Below are 6,097 nucleotides of genomic sequence, written 5' to 3'. Positions count from 1 at the left end.
ATTTTTCAATTCAGAAAAACAAAGTCTTCTGTAGGCTGAGTAAATAGAGTGAAGCCCATCTGAATATCTACAGATAATTTAATCCGTGCAGATCTACACTGTAACGTTTATATTTAAATTAACAAAAAAAAACACAAAATTGTCAAGTATGGACGGGTTATTAATGTGTAAGTGTCGATTTAATGATGTTATTCGCAGTATATCCCCCTACTGGACGCATCAGGAACAACAGGGTCATAAAACTGCGTGGGGCGTATATCTACCGGCTCCAGGTCTGCAGACTCCCCATATAGTGGACACGAAGCCACTGTCGTCGTCACGGATATTTAAAGATAAATTAGAGACCACCCAGAATGAGGTCATCCAGACTGGGAACACCCTCAGGGTTTGCTTATAGCCTAACAAGTTTCTTCCTCTGTCTCCTCAGTGCTCTTTTGCTGCCTTCTGGCGTCTCGTCTGCAACATATCTCTTATCTGATGGTATAACGCATTCTCTTTTTTCCCCTTTTTCTAATAGGCTATTTGTGCTCTTTCTTATACATTTTTTCTCTCTCTACTCTTCTCTACTTTTAATAAAAATAATGATATAAAAAAGTGGTCTTTCTTAGCTACATGTTTTCTCTCTACTCTTTTAATAAAATACTTTTAAAGTACAAAAAAGTGGTCTTTCTTATACATGTTTTCTCTATACTTTGAGCATAAATAAGTAATATGTAGAGTGATATTTAGCGGTCTCATCCTTACCTCCTTGACCTCGAATTTAACTGTGTAAAGCTGATTTTGCACTTGCACACACGTATAACTGCACTGCTCTGCAGCCTAACACTCACATTACTACTGGATGAATATAAGACATCACATAAATGTTATAGCCTATTAATTGTATTAAAAATAAAACAGCCTAACTGTAACCGTTACATAATTGCCAATATAAGGCTTTTGGAGGGAAAAAAACAAAATAGCAGGGTAACTCCATTAATGAGAGTGGCATATTTAATCTAAATGTGTATCAAAATGAAAATAAAGATGAAACTCATTCTGTTTACTTCATTAATTCGCTCACACCAAAGAGTGCGTATACGCACGGTCAAGAGTCCGTATAGGTTCGCACAAATATGACTAGTTTATTTTTGGTAGGCTACTCACTCCGAAGAGCACAGCCCTTAAAGTGGGGAGCAGGACACTTGTGTGTCATAATGAAGGCATTTAATTGGGTTAACGCTCAGTTTTTGTTTGGTTTTTCTGCTGTAGTTCTCTGTTTCTGCCGGCTATTCAACACATGTTCTTAAATTGTGCGTTTGAGATCTTTGTCTGATGAGAGCACTGATCCCTCTGGTGTAACATCATGCAGTGCATGGTGCTCAGAAGCTGGACTCAATTTTCACACTGGCTTTACTTTTAGCTTTTGAATATATTGGAAACTCACAACAAACGAATTTCATAATTTTCACAGACTCTAAATCATATCATCAAGTAATGGAAGCTTTAAAAACTGATCATCCTTTGGTGGACTGCATTTTAACTAAAGGGGACCACTTACAGAATAATTTTTTTTTTGTATCTTCTGCTGGATTCTGATCATATTGGTCTTTCGAGCTGATAGATTGAAAGGAGGCTATTAATCTGGAAGTACAAGAATTACTGTAAAACAAGCGTTCTAGCGCGAATCTCGCCTAAATAGTGTTGCGCGCCTTATCAAATTCAAATGATGCGCTAGAACGCTTGTTTTTCAGCGGGAATGCAAATTAGAATAGCCTAGCACTTAACCATGAACACAAAAGCCACACCACACAAATGGCTTTTAATTGGTTTATTTCGTTAGCAAACATGTCACTCTAATTGTTAAGTTCTTTCCATCGATCTTTTTTTTTTTTTTGCAAAAATAACGATCGACATGCTTGTTTGCTTTGCGGCCCCTTTAAATAAAGTTTTAAAAAAGACCAAACATTCGATAGACGTCAGAGCATCAGAGCGTCCACGAATCTTTTCACGGCGTCGCGAGCGAATTTTGCTATGGAATTTTGCCGTTCTCGCCTCGCCGGAGCTCGCCGCCGGCTCTCATTGAAAGTGAATGAGTTCTGGCCACTTTGACGCTCTCGCCGGCGGCGGTGTGAACGCACAGTTAGACACTACATCAAACAATGGAGAACACAGAATCCAAAGCATGCAGTTACAAGGAAAAAAAGTATATTGTAACAAAGTAAACAAATTTTGCAATTAGTAAAAAAGTATTGTAGTGACAACTTACAGTATAGGTGAATAAATTGTATGCACTGCAAGTAGGCAATAGTATTGTAGGCTACTGAATGTTGTATTGTATTGAATGTCTGTATATTCAGCACTTGCATACTGAAAATAGTGACCCAACAGCAAAAGCCAAAAAGGTTACAATAAAAAAAACCTCTAAATGAAAAGCATGTTACTGTTACAAACCGCTCTGAGACAAGGTTGAGGATCCAAATGCAGTTTTATTTAAAGGGTAATCCACAATCATAGTCAAAAACAGGCAAGAGGTCAGAGCACAGTAAATCAGCCCAATCAAACAAACAAACAAACAAATCCAGAGGGTGAGAAAGGAATGGGAAAACCAGGAACATGGAAAACAGTGGAAACGCTCAGAAATGCAGTGTTACACATACAAGACTTCACAGGGAATGACAGAAAGAACCAGGCTTATATGGGTGAATAAACAAGATAATGAGACAAAGGTGAATGTGATAATGGAGATGAGTCCGGTCAGTGAATTATGGGAAATGTAGTTTCATGAGGGAATGGTAATAGGGTGGAGTGCCCTCTGGTGGTAATGACGGGCACTCTCACTGGTGATCGTTACAGTTACAGTACACTCAGAAGAGTTGTGTAACTGCAAAATCTAGGTCAGTGAGAGAGATTTATTCTGCTTCAGCATCATGTCTTCAAGTTGGTCTGGCTGGAGGACTTTGTCCGCATCACAGATAATGTCATTTCTGCAGGCAAAGGGAAAAATCCTAAAGCCAAATCCAGTCTGGACAACATTCTCCACACCTGCTCTTCCTCGTCTTCATCCTCTTCCTGCTTGTTCACCTCCTCTTACTGTATACACATACTCTTCCTCCTCTCCATCTTATATTGTTTCCATTCATTGTTGGTATCAACATTCAGTGCAACATTTTGAGTCAATATTGGCACTTTGCACCTGAGACGTGTCTCTCTAGGCGAGGGGGTGGTTAGCTGGTACCCTCTTACATCACAGGGCACCACAACTTCCAATAGGAAAATTCAACTGCAGTAGCCACTGTTCAATCTGAAGAGGGCAGCACTCAGACGTTTTTACACCATATATTGTAGAATTAAAACACTTTATACCCAAATGTCAAAAAAATTACTTGAATCAATGAACAGCATTAATAAAGCCCCAGTCTTACAGATCATTAACTAAAAAAAGTTGTTTTAGTGTTTAGTTACCCTTTAACACAATTCACAAAACCACACACCCAAACTGCAAAATACCTCATATAACCTCAACCAAGACTACATATAGCATTATCAAAATCAAACTTTTGCACGAAATGGTACACACTTCATTCATATTACCATATTTTTGTCTAACCAACTACACACTGTTGGGCACAATGAAAAGCACTCTCATCTTTAATATGCTTTGCCATAATACTAAAATAGTTCAAATTGTAGAACATTTTTCAGATTGTTCACATGCACAGAAATATTTGCAGATACACACACATGCTGTTGAAACATTTTATTTTTTTATTTTTTCACCAAACAAGTCAGTGCAACATATGCACAGCGGATATATTTACACTGGACTGAACAAAATTATGCTCACAAAAAAACAGTAAAGTGAAAAAGAAAATTGCAGAAAAAATATATATAAAAAAAAGAGGCAAGAAAAATAATAATTATTATAATAATTCCATTGTTGTTGTAAAAAAAAGGTGGTCTTTTCATAGTGCTTACATCCTGATTGAAGTGTTAACAATTAACCATTGAGGTGTTTGGCCAGGTGGCACATGTATTGGCCAATTAGCTCATATAGTGTCATTTTGAATGGCAGTGTTTTGAAATGGCAAACATGTGACTTTATGTCAGATTGTTGTGTCTTATGCAGAGAACTGTGTTCAGTGCATTTAAAAAGTGCCATTTTGAATAGCAAAATGTGTTAAACAGAAAATGTGTTTAGACTTTTGGAGCCTTGAGAAGAGGTTTTGTTCTCTGTGTATCAGTTTAAATTGTGCTGTGCATGTCATTTTAGTGTGTTGGAAAAAACTGTAACTACCTAAATTTGTTTAATGTTTTACAGAAAGAGTGATTTATCTGACAAATTGGTTTAGGCAATTGAGAATTTGGTTCAGAGAATAGGGTTTAGTATTTTAGAAATTCAGAAAAAAACTGAATCTCTTGACTCTCTGGTCTCTCAAATCCCAGCCACCCCATTTCTACAGTTTTACTTCCTTGTGTATAGAATATTTTCACACGGAACTCACTTTGTGTATGTGGGCCCTTTGCCATTCTGAAGAATGATAAGGTCGTTCTCTAGAACTGTTGCCTCAAAAGTGGAATCTTAGCATTGTCAAGAATACATGTATTCTTAAGAATCAGGAAATTTAATTACATTTTAGCCACACTGAACTTTCAGGTTTATACAGTGCATTTGTTGGTACAGATGTAACCATAAATTAAGGGTAGATTTCCATTAGATTAAATGTACATCTTGCTTTGGATAAAGGTGGCTTACAGTACAGTTTTTCCGGACACCTGGACACACTTGGTAATCAAGCAAGATGAACGTTATAGAGTTGTATTACAGTTTTTCTGAATTGTTAAAACACCAAATCCTATTCTCTGATCCAAATGCTCAATAGCCTAAACCAATTTTTTTTTTACCTTTTTACGTAATTGCAAAATTTGTTTACTGTGTTTCAATATACTTTTTTTTTTCTTCCTGTAACTGCATGCTTTGGATTCTGTGTTCTCCATTTTTTGACTGTATATTTTGACATATATTTTGACTGACTGTGTGTATAATCTGAAATCATTAGGCCTATATGATTTTGAGCACAGACAAAATGGTTTTGAGGCAATTGTTTGATTTTGCTAGAAGAGTCAGATGTTCTCTGAATGTAGTTTGAAGATTTGGTTTTGTGTTTAAGGTTGTGAGAATGTATAATGGTTTCGAGAAGTGTGTTTTAGCAATTCAGAAAAACTGTAACAGTGTTTTTATGTTTTCATATGTGGATACAAAGATGTTTATCCAACTGGCCCAGGCAGCTTCAGTGGATTCCCATATCTTCTAAATATAGCTAAAGTAGTTTTCTTTTTTTTAAATGCCAAATTATTCTGTCAATACATAAATTCAAAGTGTTCATTTCAAACCATTTTCAGTTGGCTATCTTGAACTATCAAGTTGACAGTTTGAAATTTATTGTAAGTTTTTTTTTTTAATGCTTTTAAATTTCACACAAATAAAAATAAATTAATATAGTGATAAATATTCAGTGCTGCATTTCAAACATCAGATTTAAAGATTTATTGTTTTGTTTTATCAATTCTTGAGAGTTCTAAAGTTTCTAAAGCCAGAGCCTAAAAGATGCAAATGATAAGCTGGAAGAGGATGACAAAATTAAACTAATGAGCAAAGGCTTTAGCACAGACAATCATGCCCCCTTGCCTGAGATGAGGTTTCACCTTCAGTCCTACTACACCGTAAATGTGCCAACTAAAGCTTTCTTTGATATCGGATAAGTCAAACTGTAATGTATATCTGAGATGCTGTCTTATCTATTTTACAAGATTACAATCCAGCTGACCAGATCCCAATGGTGATCCACTATCTGCTAATCTATAGCCGCTTTGGAGCTGCGAAGGAGCATGTTGCAGTTGCTGCATGATAAAGATGGTGTGGAAAACCTGCTTAAAGAAGACTTTGACATTTGCCAAAAGCGGGAGAGCTTACTGAGTCGACAGAAACGTCTGAAGAAAGCACGCAGCCTCTTGGTTAAATCCCTTAGTCGATTGCAACAGTTTAATGCAACAAAATGATATGCTCATGAGGTTATAGCTTGAAATATTCAGCATGAGGAACAACTATGCAAATTTG

Source organism: Rhinichthys klamathensis, unplaced genomic scaffold (genome assembly GCF_029890125.1).
Source record: "Rhinichthys klamathensis goyatoka isolate OS25496 unplaced genomic scaffold, OSU_Roscu_1.1 h1tg000157l_1, whole genome shotgun sequence".
NCBI lineage: Eukaryota > Metazoa > Chordata > Actinopteri > Cypriniformes > Leuciscidae > Rhinichthys > Rhinichthys klamathensis.
Note: the sequence above shows the minus strand (reverse complement) of the source record.